The sequence below is a fragment of the Oncorhynchus mykiss genome, chromosome 11 (genome assembly GCF_013265735.2).
Source record: "Oncorhynchus mykiss isolate Arlee chromosome 11, USDA_OmykA_1.1, whole genome shotgun sequence".
NCBI lineage: Eukaryota > Metazoa > Chordata > Actinopteri > Salmoniformes > Salmonidae > Oncorhynchus > Oncorhynchus mykiss.
In genome coordinates this window covers 27,915,961-27,935,418 of record NC_048575.1, presented here as the reverse complement: position 1 = coordinate 27,935,418, position 19,458 = coordinate 27,915,961, and the positions used below count along the sequence as shown (strand labels likewise).

The 19,458-nt window shown below is 43.7% G+C and overlaps 1 protein-coding gene across 4 annotated transcripts in view; it reads right to left on the bottom strand.

Annotated features, from left to right (window-relative positions):
- The window catches only part of svila (supervillin a), a 144,006-nt gene that overhangs the window by 75,613 nt on the left and 48,935 nt on the right, over nt 1-19,458 (bottom strand). For 2 of the 4 annotated variants that reach the window (XM_036935275.1, XM_036935273.1), the window contains exon 1: nt 11,531-11,889. The exons of the other annotated variants lie outside the window; for them this stretch is intronic. The gene's annotated coding sequence lies outside the window, so the exon portion shown is untranslated. Of the gene's footprint in view, nt 1-11,530; nt 11,890-19,458 lie in introns of those variants that run through there. 4 annotated transcript variants of the gene reach the window in all.

The following is a 19,458-nucleotide window of genomic DNA, read 5'->3' as shown; positions in this document are numbered from 1 at the left end:
GGTGGGGCTAACAGCCTAACAGGACAGGATACCAAAGCCTTTTGGTCCCCCTTGACCACAGAAATCTATCACCATCTGATGCATACCAGACCTGCAGACTAACAGTACTATTACATCAGTCATTAAACTATGACGGCAGGCAAACCAACGCAGGCTCTGCTGTAACACCTGTACTGTAACTGTAGCTCGGGGGTATTCAACCGGGGGTCTGTGGAGGGAGTGCAAGGGAAATATACCAGTCAAAAGTTGACATGCCTACTCATTCAAGAATAATAGTGAAGACAAAACTATGAAATAACACATATGGAATCATGTAGTGACCCCCCCAAAAAAGTGCTAAACAAATCAAAATATATTTGAGATTCTTCAAAGTAGCCACCCTTTGCCTTGATGACAGCTTTGCACACGCTTGGCATTCTCTCAACCAGCTTCACCTGGAATGCTTTTCCAACAGTCTTGGAGGAGTTCCCACATGTGCTGAACACTTGTTGGTTGCTTTTCCTTCTCTCGGCAGTCCAACTCATCCCAGTCCAACTCAATTGGGTTGAGGTCGGGGGACTGTGGAGGCCATGTCATCTGATGCAGCACTCCATCACTCTCCTTCTTGGTCAAATAGCCTTTACACAGCCTGGAGGTGTGTTTTGGGTCATGGTCCTTTTGAAAAACAAATGATAGTGGGACTAAGCCCAAACCAGATGGGATGGCATATCACTGCAGAATGCTGTGGTAGCCATGCTGGTTATGTGTGCCTTGAATTTAAATAAATCACAGACAGCATCACCAGCAAAGCACTCCCACACCTCCATCCTTCACGGTGGGAACACAACATGAAAAGATCGTCCGTGCACCTACTCAGCGTCTAACAAAGACACTTCGGTTGGAACCAAAAATCTCACATTTGGACTGATTTCCTCCGGTCTAATGCCCATTGCTTGTGTTTATTGACCCAAGCAAGTCTCTTCTTCTTATTGGTGTCCTTTAGTAATGGTTTCTTTGCAGCTATTCGACCTTGAAGGCCCTGATTTGCACAGTCTCCTCTGAACAGTTGATGTTGAGACGTGTCTGTTATTTGAACTCTGAAGCATTTATTTGGGCTGCAATGTCTGAGGCTGGTAACTAGTGAACTCCTCTGCAGCAGAGAAAAATAAATCCCACAAATTAACTTCTAAGGCACACCTGTTAATTGGGTAGGGTGTCATGGTAAATATGAATTTGTTCTTTACCGACTTGACTAGTTAAATAAAGGGTAAATAAAAATAAAAAATTGAAATGAGCCTCATGAAGCCGATTTAGAAAATGCCAAGAGTATGCAAAGCTGTCATCAAGACAAAGGGTGGCTACTTTGAAGAATCTCAAATTTGTTCAACACTTTTTGGTTACTACATGATTCCATGTGTTATTTCATAGTTGTGATGTCTTCACTATTATTCTACAATGTAGAAAATAGTACAAATAAAGAAAAACCCTTGAATGAGTATGTGTGTCCAAACCTTTGACTTGTACAGTATATATACTATATATATATACTAATATATTTACATACATACATACATACATACATACATACATACATACATACATATACATTTTTAAACGTTATGACTATCGCTAGCAACAAACATGTTGAATTACATAGGCTTTAAAAAGGCAGCCGCGTGTGCCGCTGGTGAGCTTGGACTGAATGAATTCACCAACCTTTATTTAGTTATTAGCAGAAAGGTGTTCCAAGTTAACTTTTTATCTAATAGGCTACGTTAAAGTTTAGACTTCCTCTTCTAAGGGTGACAGGTACCCTAGTGCCTAGAGTGTTGGGCCACTAACCAAAAGGTCGCTAGTTCGAATAAGGGTAAAAATCTGTCAATGTCCCCTTGAGCAAGGCCCTTAAACCTAATTTGCTCTAGGGAGACGCTATACTACTATGGCATTTCACTGCCCCTATCCAGTGTTTTTAACAATAAAACATCTTTATATTTCAATATTATAATGTGTGGAGGGCAAAATATGAATCTACAAAAATATATTCATTTTAAAATGTTGATTACTTCTCCTTGCCATTCACCTGACAATAAGATGTGATGGGGGGTCTCTGGGTCGCCGGTTTGCCTGGGAGTGGGTCCCTGGGATAGAAGGTTGAAGGCCCCTGCTGTACTAGCTCTATGATTCCAAACGTAGTTTGGAATCAGAGGCAGTCAACTAGCCCATTCCCAGATCTGTGTGCTGTTTAGTCACAACATGACAACAAATGAGCATAGGAATTGGCAAGACTGTACAAAACAGACCAAGCTAACACTTATCAGTATTTATGCACACACGCAGAAGTATCTGGTAACCAGTCCTGTTGTCCAATGGAGGGGCACTAATTTGTAATTACACGCCTGGCTGCTGATATGGGGACAGTCAAACATTGTCGCTCGGCACTAGACAGGATTACTCTCAAAAAGGTGACCCAATCTGGCAACTGCATCCCAAAACAAATCTTCAAGGTAAACCACCAGAGATGAATGTTATAACCTTTTCAGACATATGGAATGTGGTGCCTTGAAAGCGTCTCGGCTTTGGCATGTTTGTTTGCCTGAAGAGTACATGAAGGCTTTTTAAATGCCAAAACGAAACTGTCTCTGGATATAGTTTCAAAGTGCCACTGAAAAGGTTAAAGGTTATTTAAAGTTAATTTGTTGTTGTTGTTGGAAACAATACCAAACGTTCCATGCCGAAGCAGAATTCTACTGTCTGAAAAATGTAGACGCGTATGATGCTGCACATATTTTGTTGTTGTCGTCTGAAAGGTCATGTCATTTTGATCTTTGTTAGTACAGTTACTGATAAGGAGACGAGAAGGAGGAAGAGTTTGTAATACTAAACAAACACCAGCAATTTGACAAATTTTGAATTTGATCAGTACCCAAAAGCCAGCTTTGAGGCAATCTAAGCAAATCACTTATTTTTGGATGTTGAACAAAAACAGGCCAACGATGAGACCTATATCATCGTAACAGCAGCATGTCCACACTTCCCCCACCAATTATACACAACACAGATGCCTGGGTGTCAGATTAATTCAACATAAGAATTGAATTACTGTATACAAACACTTAGACATGCAGTGACAGCAATGGCACTTTAAATGACCCCAGCGTCTCTCCTCAAGCCTGTTGATAGTGTGTGTTTGCGTGCGTGACGTGGAGAAGGAAAGCAGGAAACGTTAGCAGGTTTGTCTCATAATCTGGGCCCAGAACTCAACCTCTCATCCCAGGCCTCCCCCTCAGAAATAAAGCCCAGATTTACTGTTTATCCCACAGGAAATGCTGTATATCCCTCTCTTCTGGCAAAATAACGATGGAGGGGTCCAGCACGTTTGGCCATGTTGTCTCTACAGACACATAGCAGTGCTCAGCCCAGTGTCCATCACTCAAACAGAACCAGAAACTAATACAGAAGGTAGACATAGCATGAAGAGGTAAAGATAGTGTTCCCCTTCAATTTAGCTGCCACTGCAAAAAATATCATATTTTCTGCCGAGATTGCTTTTAAAGGGATAGCGCAACATAATTATCCCACTTTCCACTTTCACGGATTCCATTTTTTGGTTCCCTGCATGCTATTTGAAGGAAGTTGCTAACTAGCGTTAGCGCAATTGCTAACTAGGGTTACCATGCTAGCGGTTCTTGTAGACTTCCAGTTATTGCCTACCTTCAAGTTCATTCCAACTGCACACAGAGAAATAAAAATAGTAACCGTGAGTTGATCGGACTCTGGGTAAGAAGAAAAAGGTCTCGATTGTTGTGCACTTCATAGGGAATAGGATGCCATGAGGGACAGTCCACATGGGGAAGTATTTGGAAGTGCTACATTTCCTCAGACACTTGTAGAAGGACCAATGGTCTAAATTTACTGTCCCAGTTTGCTGTCATAACAGTCATTGGTCCTTGGACAGTCAGAGAACTGCACAAGGTCAGACACATTCCCTTCAAAACATGCACGCACTCTGACACACTGGAAGATAGGTTGGCCTTGTTTGTAGCCAGCTCACTCGGTTCAATCTACCCTAATAAGGTGAGGTGTTAGCTGAGTGGCTGGGCAGCAGAGGTCACTAACTGGATATTTACCGTCACAGTTCACTGGCTGGTACCCAGGCCTGGTCTGGACTTACCCAGACCATCTCTATTGGGACCAAGGCCAGTAATACTCAAGAACAATGTGTATTAGCCCAAAAGACCAGACCATGGCAATGTCCAAGGCAGTACACACAAACTTCAAACTTTCCAAACAGATCCTGGCCTCAGCTTACTGTACACAAGCCTTTTCTCAGATACAACTGCCACAAATAGAAGGACCAAGATAACTTCGTCCAACTCCATCCGTAAACACTAGCTCGCTATGCCCTGTTTCCCCACCCCTTGACAGACTTACCCAAGATAACCCAGATAAAAGCTTCCCTAAGAAGTGGCTCTCGATGGCTCAAGGTTGAATGCTCTTTAGAGATCCCTAACAATGTGTGCCGACTACCCCCAAAGTGTTGGTCAACAGCATGCAGCTCGAGAGTTGAAACCTGTCATGAGATTTGAATTTACTGTAGACCTTGGGAAATAGTTCCACCTGCACACTTCACCAAACCCATTTTAAAAGTATTATTTGTACGCCTTTTTTCCCCTCACCAGTTTCGATCTCGTCTCGTCGCTGAAATTCCCCAACGGGCTCGGAAGGTGAAGGTTGAGTCATGCGTCCTTCAAAATGACCCGCCTAACCACGCTCTTAACACACCCGCCCGCTTAGCCCGGAAGCCAACCACACCAGCGAACCTGGGTCTGTACTGACGCCTCTAGCATTGCGCCGCAGTGCCTTAGACCACTGCGCCACTCGGGAGGCCCCGGCCGATCCCATTTGCCAAAGCATTCCTGGTGTTCTTCCCATTCCATTCCCACCCGGCAATCTTCCCAGGAACTGTAATCCCATTTTTGTTTAGTGTATGGGAAAAGCTGGGACTAGGACAGATGCCGATTTTGGAACCCTTTATTTAGTATCTTTCATTTTTCAGCCACTGGTCAGCCAGAATCAAGGCCATAACAGTCAAAAGGTAAGCCAGCAGGGTAGGAGGTTGTGCCATTGGAAGACAAATGAACTGAAACACCAGAAGATTCTGCTGGCCAAAACCGAGAAGCTGTACCTATTCCCAGAGAAATGACTGTGTGGAAACTCAATACACAAAAGGAAAGGTTTTAGAGTAGATGCCAGAAGAGTACAGTAATGTACCAGAAAGTCGGCATATTTCATATCCCCATGAACCTTTGACCGGTTACTTTGACATTATTTGCTCAGCTCTCTTCCGATGGCGTTAAATAACCATTAAAAAAACAAGGGCCATACTAATTCAATGGGATGTAGGGCACAATAAGTTAGACCAATTTAAAATGGAGAGCTCAAATGAAGCTCCATTGGAACGTAGACATCTTACAAATTCCAGCCCTCCTCTCCCCGTCTGTTCCCAGACCTTTCTCCCCTCGTTTGTTTCTCAAATGAATCCCCCTTTAAAAGCCCTGTGCAGCTGGTGAAACTTTGATAAAAAAACAAAAAAACAAATAGAAGAATCACAGTACATTCCAAAATGATTCTAAACAGTGCAGCCAGAACCCAATCAACACATATCTGGTAAGGGTCTGTTCCATTTATAAGCAGCAGAGCTGACAGTCCTGATGTTACTGTTAGAACTGGAATAAGTGCTACCAGACAGGAGGCTAAACCCCAGGGGATCCTGGATACAGAGATAGATCACGCACACTGGAAGGCACTTCCTCGGAGCTCTGCTCTCTCCCCCCACACCTGTAGGAAAATGTATCCTAGCTTGCCGAGACTGACCAATCTCCCTCTCTGTGTGTGGTGACTATCGGAGTCAGTTGTCTGTGCTATGGCTTACATGCCATTTAAATCCGTCTATGACAATTGTGCGCGCGCATGTGTGCCACAGCTGTTTATAGATCCCTCTATACATCATCGCTGCTGTCTACAAGAATACAGTATGACCGCTTACCTCAGCTATTCTACACAGCGCAATGTTGACACTTCTGCTATTCTACGCAACCTTAGTCCAAATGTCACCAATTTGTTTCAAATCATAACATACTCACATTGATATCTTAGATTACAACCAGCTCAGTGTAACAAGCACATTTGAAACGCGTTCTACCCTCTCGTGACATTTAAGTTACAAGCAAAGGACTTTGCTGATAACTACTTTGAGGAAAATTGTACTTACTATGCCCGTGACATGTGGTTGCCCCACCTAGCGGTCTTAAGATGAATGCACTAAGTCGCTCTGAATAAGAGTGTCTGCTGAATTACTAACATGTAAATGTAGGTCAGAAAGTGCATAAATAAGGTACTGGTAATTAGGTTTCATGCTATGGGAGGCTATAAGTACAAAATTAATTATATACATACATATATACAGTTGAAGTTGGAAGTTTACATACACCTTAGCCAAATACATTTAAAAACTCAGTTTCACAATTCCTGACATTTAATCCTGGTTAAAAAAAAAAAATCTCTGTTTTAGGTCAATTAAGATCACCACTTTATTTTAAGATTGTGAAACGTCAGAATAATAGTAGAGAGAATGATTTATCTATTTCATCACATACCCAGTGGGTCAGAAGTTTACATACCAAATACTAATTGAGTGTAGCATCGCCTTTAAATTGTTTAACTTGGGACAAATGTTTTGGGTAGCCTTCCACAAGCTTCCCACAATAAATTGGGTGAATTTTGGCCCATTCCTCCTGACAGAGCTGGTGTGAATGAATTTCAGCTTTTATTTCTTTCATCACATTCCCAGTGGGTCAGAAGTTTACATACTATTTGAGTGTATTTGGTAGCAGTGCCTCATGAAGCTGGTTGAGAGAATGCCAAGGGTGTGCAAAGCTGTCATCAAGGCAAAGGGTGGCTAGAATCTCAAATTTGTTCAACACTTTTTGGTTACTACATGATTCCACAGGTGTTATTTCATAGTTGATGTCTTCACTATTATTCTACAATGTAGAAAATTGTAAAAAAAATAAAATAAAAAAAATAACCTTGAATGAGTAGGTGTCTAAACTTTTGACTGCTACTGTATGTATGTATGCATACATGCATGTATGCATGTACGCACACTGAACAACAGAAAATAATGCAAAATGCAACAATTTCCAAGATTTTACAGAGTTACAGTTCATATACGCAGTGGTGGAAAAAGTACTCAACTGTCATACTTGAATAAAAGATAACGTAATAGAAAATGGCTCAAGTAAAAGTCACCCAGTCAAATACTACTTGGGTAAAGGTCTACAAATATTTGGTTGTAAATATACTTAAGAATCAAAAGAATAAACCACTTCAAATTCCTTATATTAAGCAAACCAGACGGCACAATTTTCTTTTCTTTTTTTATTTATTGACGGAGAGGCAGGGGCACACTCATACACTCCGCCAGATCAGAGGCTGTAGGGATGTTCTCTTGATAAGTGTGTGAATTGGACCATTTTCCTGTCTTTTGGGTGTCAGGGAAAATGTATGGTGTAAAAAGTCAGAAATGTGAAAAATCAGTCTTGCCTACTTAAACTGCATACTGTGTACTAACCGTACTACATAGAACATATTGTATAGTAAAATCAAATGCAGTAAGCAACAAATAATATACCATGCTCATCCACATTGAGAACGCGTCACCTATTGCACAATTGCATGGATTCCTGCTATTCGTTCATTTTGGCACAGCGCGTCACCATATCAGATTATCAGCTGTTGTCTTCCTCAAGTGCGCAGCGAATTGTACTAGATGAAAAGCCAAAATGAGTATAACATCCTGGCACACTCAAGATGCCTATCATTTAGTATCCAGTCATTTATTAGGCTCCCCATTTGCTGTTGCCAAGGCAGCAGCTACTCTTCCTGGGGTCCAAAACATTAAGTAATACAAATTCATTTCTTTATCTGATTGTATTGCTAGCTTGAGTTACCTGAGGTGGGAGAGCATTCTATGTAGTCATGGCTCTATATAGTACTGTGTGTTTCCTAGCCTCTGTCCTGGACTTGGGGACTGTGAAGAGACCCCTGGTAGCATGTCTTGAGGGGTAATGTATGGGTGTCTGAGATGTGTGCTAGTCATTTGAACAGACAGTTTGGTACTTTGAATACACGTCAATACCGCTCAAAGACCAGTAGTGATGCAGTCAGTCAATCTCTCTACTTTGAGCCAGGAGAGGTTGACATGCATGTTTTTGATGTAAGCCCTCTATGTACTTTTAAGGGCCATATGTGCTGCTCTGTTCTGGGCCACTATACATTTGCCTATGTCCTTATTTGTAGCACTTGACCATATAACAGGGCAGTAATCTAGGTGTGAAAACTAGGGCCTGTAGGACTGGTTTGGTGGATTATGATGTCAAGAAAGCAGAGCTTTATTACAGACAGACCTTTTCGCTACCGTTTAAAATCAATATGTTTCGACTATGTCGGTTTATAATCTAGGGTTACACCGAGCAGTTTAATCTCAATTTGCTCGATCGACACATCATTCATTACTAGATTTAGATGAGGTTAAGCAAATGTTTTGTCCCAAAACAATTGATTTAGTTTGATATATTTAAGATGAACCTATTACTAACCACCCAGTCTAAAGAACGCAAGTATTCTGACACGGCCAATGTCTTGCGTGGTCAAGCCAGAACGATATGTTAAGACTCTCCTCTGGCTTTGGTCTGAGGCTTCCTCCTGCACGGCTGGCTCTGGCTCAGGTACACCTCTGTCATGGACCATCAGGCTGTTGGGATGTTGGACATGTCACTCAATAAGCTGACCCTTAACCTCAGGACGGCCATTAGAGAGCCTACACTACACAGTCAGGTAGGCCAGGATCCAATTCAATAGGGAGACAGACCCACGCTTGAACCTGAGTGAAACAGGGGAGGTTCCAAGAAGAACAGATGTCCTATTGCAAAACACTTAGTTATTGTGTGACACACTCGACACAACCGTGATCTGAACACGAGGCCTCCCCAGTCCCAACCCATCTTAAATGACAAGACAGACCAAAACAAATGTTGTCGGTTGCAGCGGTTGGACGCTCTGTCGTCTCTGAACTTCACTTTAGGTTTGTTTTCTAACGGTTACACGCCTAGCAGGTGATCTATTGCACATAGCAGTAGTTCTTGTTAGTCTCACATGTCCTTAAGACCAGGCGATTTGTTGTCAGTACTCTTGAACATTCTGTTCCGCTGCAAGCCTTCTCTATGGACACCCATCACTGGAGAGACCAAACAAGGCCGTCAAAAACAAACCTCTTATTAATAACAGACCTATTGGGAGTGTGTGATGACAAAGATATCACCAAGCTAAATGAAGAGAAGGTCAACAACACGAGACATGTCAAGTTGGAGTACTCTCCTGTCCACAACAGTGCGTCTACTTCCTCACTTGGCTGAGAGATGCATGGTGATAGGATTTGTTTCCGTTTCTGGCAGCGCCGAGGTAAACGAGCTCTACAATCCAGTCTACATCCGCATCTATCCTCAGATTGCATGGGCACCTTTATTAAAATTGGAGAGAGATGTGACGGTCATCATGTCAGCACTCATTGCAGTGGGAGACGATTTGCAATCTTAATTGCACTAGTATAACACACAAAACACCTAGTTCTTTCTCCATCTCAGAAGGATCCATTTAAATGGACTTCTCCCAGGGTCATCACATGAAGTGATCGGAATGCGAAGTAACAGTCTCTGCCAAGACAACAGCTATAGTATATAAGTGCTTCCAGTAAACGCCTGGAAAGATTGGATGGTCACGGAGGGTGAATTCCTGGGGCTCGGACTCGATTACAAACAGCTGATGGCAGATGCCATGGCAACAAAGTAAAAGTGGTGAAAGGCTTATTTGGGGGGGGGGGGGGGGGGGGGTGCTGAACAGGGACGGCATCAGGACTCTCTCACACCCAAGCCTGAAGCCACCCGGAAATTAGATCAGTTAGATAACGCTTAAACTGGGTATTTATGGAATGGTGCTAAATAGACACTTAAGTACACAGGATACGACACACACTTAAGAGGTGTCTTGTCCAGACCACAGGTGATATCCATCTGAGAGATGTAAAGTAAATAATGAAGCGCCCTCACCAGTGTTAAATCGGCCTCAAGATCACATTTCAACTCTGGATTTGTATACGCAAAGCCATCTTAATGTGGTACTGATCTAGGATGGTACTGATCTAGGATGAGATCTATAAAAATCTACATTACACAAATAAATGAATAGACTTTTGCCACGAAAGTGCTAGTTGGCTGTACTTGCGCTAAAACTCTTGTATTTTTCATCCTATAGCTTGTTCTCAATCTTTTTAAAATAGTGAGCCAACATGATTTCAGCAATTATTTCCATGACCGATGAGAACTAAATCTTCTCATGCGCTGTCTCTCGCCAGCAGACAAAGCATAGTGAGTAATATGTTTGGAACATCAAATCACAAAGTTACAGTATCGAATCGCAATACATACAGAATTGATACGAAGTATTGTGATGACTTTGTAGCATGAGGTCCCTGGCAATTCCCAACCCTACATTTGTTTATGTTGCCATAGTCCTATGAGCAAGCATGCGCGCGTTCCTCGTCAGGGCAGTTGTGCTCTATTTCTGTCCTGTGTATTCTGATCCTGACCGAGAGAGCAGAACAGGTGCAGGACAATGTGCAGCTGTACTGTCAGGTCATGACAGAGCTATGTCCCAGTCCTTTACTGTCTCACACACACACACACACACACACACACACCAACTACCCAAATAGCAATTTGACCTATTCTAAAGCTTTTCACACTTCACCACATTCATCTGTGGTATAATCCATCTGAAGCAGTATACGAGCGTGGAAAGACCCACATCTCACGAGAAAGTGGATCGGACATGTCATAGGGCTGTCACCTTTTCAGAGCATTAAGAATCTTCATAAGGATTTTATAAAACGCTATACTGGTCAACAAAAGGTGGACAAAAGTTCAGCATCAAACTGACTATGGACATTTTCTGATTTAAGCTGAAAATCTGTGCATGTCATCTGCTTCTAACAGGTCTGGGAGGAAGAGTCCTGGACTAGGTTAGGTTAGGATAGGTCAGTTGCTGTGCAGCTCCAAGACAAACAGGCAGGTACCAGAATTACATTGGGAATGTGAGGAGAGAACGAGAATGGGTTCCAACAAGGGCTGTTCCAATCAACCAGAATGAGGATACGGACTGTTCCAAAATACCATTGGGTTCAGCAACACCCCATTTCGCTGCAAGCTCGCCCTTCCTCATGGTCCGTCAAACCAGTTCACTTCCAATAGATAAGGGTCATCCAGCCTGCGATCACATCAAATCAGACCACCTCTTCACTGAACACGTCATAATATAAAATACCCAAACCGTATAAAGGCTTTTAGAAGCCAGTCAGTATTTCAATGTGGTTACTAAAAAGGGCATCTTCTCCTCACAAACCTTCCCCCAACATTTCCCCAACTCAACTCCTTACTTCAGTTTTCCTCTCAGATTAGACGTGACCGTGTAGTGCCTGGGCTGGGGTAGGTCTTCCTGGGCTGGGGTAGGTTTTCCTGGGCTGGGGTAGGTTTTCCTGTGGTAGGTTTTCCTGGGCTGGGGTAGGTCTTCTGGGGTAGGTTTTCCTGGGCTGGGGTAGGTCTGTTGGTAGTAGTTCCTAGGTTAGGGTAGGTCTTCTGGGGGCAAGTCCGTGGGGGTAGGTCTCTAGTGGGTTGGGTCTTTGGGGGCCGGATAGTTCCACAGTGGGTCTGGGAGAAGATCACAGCTAAGCACAGAAGGGCTAGTAGGACACGACTGACATGATGCACGAGTTGCCAGCACCGTTAGAACGACGGTCACCCCCCCCTCTCACTCCCCCTCTTGCTCCCCCTCCCCCATGTGTGGCAGTTATATCTGCAGCAGGCATGATTCAGGGAGCTGACAAATTTAGAACGGTGCTTTCCCACTCAGGCTAGATCAATCAAAACACAGAAGAGAGGATAGGACGGGGTGGGGGGGCATCTCCAACGTGGTTTTAGAGAATATGGAAGTACTTCCAACCGATCTCACAACCGCAGACCATGTGTAACCGCGCAAGCCCAGGAACTCCACATCCGGCTTCTTCGTCTGCGGAATCATCTGAGACCAGCCACCACACAAGGGTCTTGACCTGACTGCAGTTTAGCATCGTAACAAAGTTGTGGGCAAATGCTTACCTTCGATGGCCACTAGCACACTGGATGAATACCAGTTTGAGTTGTACAGAGCAGATGGCAGTATGGCGTAGTGTGGGCGAGCGGTTTGCCGATGTCAATGTTGTGAACAGAGTACCCTATTGTGGCGGTGGGGTTATGGTATGGGCTGGAATAAGCTATGGACAACAAACACAATTGAGATGGCAATTTGAATGCACAGAGTTACCATAACAGGATCATGAGGCCCATTGTTGTGCCATTCATCCGCCGCCATCACCACATGTTTCAGCATGATAATGCACAGCCCCATGTCGCAAGGATACTCACCAGACATGTCACCTATTGAGCATGTTTCGGATGCTCTGGATCGACTTGTACGAAAGTGTGTTCCAGTTCCCGCCAATATTCAGCAACTTCTCACAGCCATTGAAGAGGAGTGGGACAACATTCCACAGGCCACAGCAGGAACATTTTGAAGTAATGACAAGGAGGTAAAGGGGTGGTTGAAGAGGCTGTTAGGGATGTGCATGTTTCCCTTTCGAGATGATTCGATACGCATCTAGATCCATGGACTCTTGATACGGGAAATATGCATTTTAGTTTGAAACGAGTCGGTGCGATTCGGGTTGATTAGAGAAAGAATCGATGCGATAACATTTGTTGCATAAAACACATTCATTGTCCATTGTAAATTCAAATCTGCTGCTGACGGAGCTCATGAGCTGGGCCTCTGAGCTGGATCTGTCTGAGCTGATGGGTATGCGGTGTGTGTAAATGTACTATGTAGGGAACTGAGCCATACAGGGCACACTAAGCATCTACCACCCCACTATCAGATGAGAAATGTAGCCTGTATCCCCCCCCACACTAATTCACTTGCCATTTTTGCAGATTAAGTGTTTGAGGTAGTAATGTATCCGTATTCATCGTTCAGCTGTTGAATATATAGGACAACTTCGTTGATCCTTACATCCCTTGAGGCGATCTTGATTCTCGTCTCAGGTGTACGTCTACTCAGACCATCAACCAGTCACACTCTACCGATAGAAGCCACTTGAAACAACACATGTACCAAAAGTACCAGTGTCACACCACAGCATATACACCACACTAAATTCAAAGTTAATTTGATACAGGACGTGTAGAAATATTCAGTCTGAATATGACCTCTTGACTTGAGGTGCCAGTCTGTCTTACTATCCCGGCATTTCTATTTATCCCTGGATGTTTTACCTGGCTGGGACTAAACATTTATATTTTAGTCATTTAGCAGACGCTCAGGAATTACAAATGGGGAGCGCATCCATTTTTTGGGGCAAATCGAACTCAGAACCGTGGTGTTGCAAGCGCCACGCTCAATCTAGGATCAGTTTCCCCTTTTCAATCACAACAAATAAGATTACAAGGGGGGGGGGGGGGGGGGGGTGTCAACCCTTCTACTCGGAGACGCTTGATACATACGGCCCTGGCCTTAGTCCTAACATGGCTGTGGGGGTCTGGAGAGGAGAGGTCCGAATTCCACCTCAGAGTAGGGTGGTAGCATCCGCAGCCCAAAACCAGCAGGAGGTAACTGGAGACGCTGGCAGCCATTTATGGCCTCTTGGCTGGTGCTTTGATAGCCCTCAATCTCCCAGAAATAGAAATTGACTTCACTCACTCGGTCTCTCTCAACTCGCAGGGATCAAGTCAGCTGTCACAGGGCAAAAATCCCCTCGGACACCTAACTACCTCAACACACGCAAACACTTTGCGCCAAGTTTTTCTAGAAAGTAACTAACTGTAGCTAGGTAATATTCTCTCAGTGTTGCTGGTTCCGTCATTAAATACTTGAGTCCCTTTGACATACATGTATTAATGACAAGTGGAAACTGACAGGGACATTCTCCAGAAGGTGTAGGGGTGACAAAATCATGGCAGTCAAGGTCTGACATGGACCACTGGGCTATTCTAAGATTCTCATCATATCAACAACCCATAGGAACATATAGTATGTGTAACATATAGGAAGTGATGGGGAAAGGAGGTTGCACTGTAGTATCGGGTTGATGAAGGGAAGTTAAATCTGTCCTCTGTGTCGATGACAGGGTAAAGGAATGTTCTGGATAGAACGAAGGCCGGTAGAACGAACGCTCCTGTCCTGTCAACAGGGCAGCCAACGGGCCATCCTCCATGCTTTAAGCATGATATTCACATGACAGTACACATTAGGGAGCAGCTAAACACCTTGTCACTCATACTAACAGAGGGGGGGGTTATCATCCCAATGCCATCATGTCTATATTTACTCTATTAGAATCAAGTGGATAAAAGGTGATGCAATAAAGGAAAGATGAGCAACTGACGGTAACGAAAACTCAAATGAGGATGGCTGTTCGGTCTTCTGTGGACATTGGGACAATACACCCATTGAAGTGTAGTGAATGAAGGACCGGTTAACCGCTATGGGTCCAAATCCCAGAAAAGACAGTCTTAAAATCAGCAAGCAACACAGAATAGTCACCAGGACACAGAGTACCATCAACTGCCACACACAGAGCTGTTTTCTCAACAAACAGTACCCTCTAGTGTTAATCACCAGGTACTGACACAGAATCCCCCTTCGGGAGTTGAGAAACTCACTTCATAACCTCTCATATTTACTTAGCCTACTGCTCACTCAACAATAACATTAATAAGCTGTATATCAAAACTGATTTAATTTGTTTACCCCGTGTTACAAAAGTAAACCGTGAAGCTGATATACGTTTTGTCAGTTGGTTGGAACATGGGGTACTGGGCATGAGGCCAGAGCTTCGAGGTTGTTCAGCGGAGAGGCGCTTTGTGCTTTCTCTCAGTGGATTAGCAACCGTGAACTTTGAAGACAGAGGAAAGGAGAAGAGACGACCTGGTGACTCACAGGCTAATTAGCTGAGGGGAAACATTACCACTTTATCAGCCAACCAAAACTATGACAACATGGTGGAGAGAGGAGCAAATGTGATTTCAATTTAGCTTTGTTGTGTGGCAAGGCAGAATGTTTATTACAAACATACCGAGTCGACCACATGGAAACAGTCAGCACAACAGACAGAAACTGAAGACAAAGCAACTAGCTAGCTAACTATGCTGGTGTTTATGGAAAAACAGAAACAAACACACCACAATGCCGGAGACGATGGAGGAAAAGTGGAAATATTTGCACTTATAAAAACACTGCATCACTCCCCATGCAAAACCCACCAGTGTGCACTCTCCCACGCTTGTGTGACATAACTCTATAGCATTAACACAAAAGCCCTCAATTAAAATTTCCCTCTTTGTAGGACCTGCATCTTATTCACACCCTTCTGGTTGTTCCATTGTCCCTGGCCTCTTGGACCACAGGACCAAGCAAGCTGGATCCTCACCTCCCTCTCCCCTACTCTCATCAGCCTCACCAAGCGCAAAAAAACACTATCACTACTGTACTTTAAAATGTTCTACTCAATAATACAGGTTTCACTACATACATGAGTGGTAAATCAGTACTGATAATGAGGATTTCCTTATTTGAACTGTAACTCAGTAGAAGTTTATATTTCTGTTCAGTGTACATAATATTACATTGGCTTTATATTTCACTCAATTTTAGGTCCCACCGACTGTCCCAACATGACATGTAAGTGAATTCTGACAGTGTAAAATGCCCTTAGTTGACTCTAAAAATGTTGTATTCTATACCCATTTGAAGAGAAACAAGTTATTCATGTGTTTGATAAGATTAGAGACTATTTACATTTTAGTGGACCCCACATGGGTCCCGGAACCCAAGTTTGGGAACCACTGTACTACTAACTGCTCGCCCTGCTTGCTTCAATGCTCCCTCTCCCTGCTTGCTTCAATGCTCCCTCTCCCTGCTTGCTTCAATGCTCCCTCTCCCTGCTTGCTTCAATGCTCCCTCTCCCTGCTTGCTTCAATGCTCCCTCTCCCTGCATCTCCTTTGCAGCCTGACTCACCACTGTCTCACTACTTTAACAAGCCAACTGAGAACAAGTTCTGATTTACAACTGCGACCTGGCCAAGATAAAGCAGTGCAACAAAAGCAACAGAGTTACACATGGGATGAACAAACATGGTCAATTACCCAATAGAAAAATGTGTATTCAGTGTGTGCAAATGAAGTAAGGAGGTAAGGCAATAAATAGGTGTTGGCGTCAGGGATGACCAGTGAAATACACCTGCTGGAGCGCATGCTATGGGTGGGAGTTGCTATGGTGACCAGTGAGCTGAGTAAAGACCTAGTAAAGACTTAGATGACCTGGAGCCAGTGGGTTTGGCGACGAATATGTAGCGAGGACTAGCCAACGAGAGCATACAGGTTGCAGTGGTGGGAAGTATATGGGGCTTTGGTGACAAAACGGATGGCACTGATAGACTACATCCAATTTGCTGAGTAGAGTGTTAGAGGCTATTTTGTAAATGACATCGCCAAAGTCAACGATAAGTAGGATGGTCAGTTTTACGAGGGTATGTTTGGCAGCATGAGGGAACGAGGCAGTTGCAAAATAGAAAGTCAATTCTAGATTCAACTTTGGATTTGAGATGCTTAAAGTGCGTCTGGAAGGAGAGTTTACAGTCTAGTCAGACACCTAGGTATTTATAGTTGTCCACATATTCTAAGTCAGAACCGTCCAGAGTAGTGATGCTAGTCGGGCGGGCGCGGGCAGCGATCGGTTGAAGAGCACGCATTTAGTTTTACTAGCATTTAAGAGCAGCTGGAGGCCACGGAAGGAGTGTTGTATGGCATTGAAGCTCGTCTGGAGGTTGGTTAACAGTGTCCAAAGGGCCAGATGTCTACAGAATGGTGTCGTCTGCATAGAGGTGGATCAAAGAATCACCCATAGCAAGAGCGACATCATTGATATAATAGAGAAACGAGTCGGCCCGAGGGTTGAACCCTGTGGCACCCCCACAGCCAGAAGTCTGAACAACAGGCCCTCCGATTTGACACACTGAACTCTGTCAGAGAAGTGGTTGGTGAACCAGGCGAGGCAGTCATTAGAGAAACCAAGGCTGTTGAGTTTGCCGATAAGAATGTGGTGATTGACAGAGTCGAAAGCCTTGGCCAGGTCGATGAAGACGGCTGCACAGTAGACTTATCGGTTATGATATTGTTTAGGACCTTGAGCGTGGCTGAGGTATACCCGTGATCAGCTCGGAAACCAGATTGCAGATTTGTTTAATTGGCTTTTGAAGACTTTAGAAAGGCAGGGCAGGATGGATATAGGTCTGTAACAGTTTGGGTCAAGAGTGTCTCCCCCTTTTAAGAGGGGGATGACACTCTTGACCCAATCTTTAGTAATCTCAGACGATACGAAAAAGAGATTGAACAGATTAGTAATAGGGGTTGCAACAATAGCGGAGGATAAATTTAGGAAGAGAGGGTCCAGGTTGTCTAGCCCAGCTGATTTGTAGGGGTCCAGATTTTGCAGCGCTTTCAGAACATCAGATGTCTGGATTTGGGTGAAGGAGAAACAGGGGTGGGGGCTTGGGCCAGTTGCTGCAGGGGGTGCAGAGCTGTTGGCCGGGTAGCCAGGTGGGAAGCATGGCCAGACGTAGAGAAATGCTTATAACAAGCGGCAAAAGTGAGGGACTTATTTCTGGAGAGATGGATCTTTAAATTCTTCAAATTTCAAAAAGAGCCCTCTCCACACCATGATTAGTCCACTTTTATTTGTATTTTTTACCCCTTTTTCGTGGTATCCAACTTAGTCTTGTCTCATCATTGCAACTCCCGTACGGACTCGGGAAGTGAAGGTCGAGAGCTGTGCGTCCTCCGAAACACAACCCAACCAAGCCGCACTGCTTCTTGACACAATGCCCACTTAACCCGGAAGCCAGCCGCACCAACGTGTCGGAGGAAACACCGTACAATTTTGCGCCGCCTCATGGGTCTCCCGGTTGCAACAGAGCCTGGACTCTGCGATGCAGGGCCTTAGACCACTGTGCCATTTGGGAGGCCAGAGTCCACTTTTATGAACACTATACTGAAACTCCCATCTCAACCACAGTAACTCTTCACATGTCAGTCTGACTGTGTAAATTAACCAACAGGACTGGGCAATATGGCCTAAAACTCATATCTACATTTTTTCAAACTTTTGGGCGAGTCACGCTACATTTTTAAATGTTTCTCTAAAGCTTTGTTGTGCAATTAAAATGTCAAATATGCTTCATTTAAAACAGTTAGCAATAATCTAAATTAATTCAGCGCTTGTGAAATTAACCATAAGACCCACTAATAAATTGTTTTACCAGCTTTTTTTCTATTACCTCACTGATCTGGGTTTCAGGTTTCAAGTTTGTTACAAATTTAACCAGAACCATGCACATTCACTAATAATGCAGCAGGGATTATAGAAAATGAACACCGGTCGCACAAACAATCTCTCAAGCACAAGCCCACGTGCTAGTGAGTAGCCAGCTAATATTTAGATTTCAAGTTTATCCAACTTGGATCCAGGTATAATTTCACAAGCTCTGAATTCAGTTAACAAGGCAAAACAGTTGAATTGTTATGCACACCACCTTCTGTCCGTCTCCAACTGTTTGACCAGCATGCTAGCCTGTCCACTTTGTTCAGAGGATGAAATCAAGTGGCCTACCTTATTTCTCAGAATGGGAACAAGTTGCCATTTCCTTATATAAATAGTTGTATGCTTATTGCAAATGTATTTTTTTTTTTTTTTAAAGACTAAAACAGCTAGTATAACAATCTTTGAATACCGCTAGCTATACGTAGTACCGTAATGCGCACGTGACAAACAGAATGAAATGTCCATTGCTGCATCCATTTTAGTAGTGTCTGCACGAAACTTGAGGAGTTGAAACATAAACAGGGTATGGTTCGAAAGGTTAACTTCTCCTCTATTAAATCACAATAAATGTACCCATGCGTTTCGGTGTCCATATGACCGATTCTGTTGGACCAAACCTCAAATGCAAATAGCAAGAGGAAGAAGTGACCTCTCATCTGGTTCTGTGAGTGGTAGGTGCTTGGGCGAAAGATGTGAAGTGAGAAGGTTTCACCCTCGACAAAATCAGTCCAAAAAATAAGCCCAAAGTGTTTCTATGCGCTTATTTTGAACATAAGCTTGTCGATTTCCTTCCCGCCTTTGGGACCACGACTCCCATTGTTAGGGTGGAGACATAGAATGACGAGATGCTCATACAGATCCTCTGGTGTAAATGGAAAGGTGCACAGAAGGAGCGA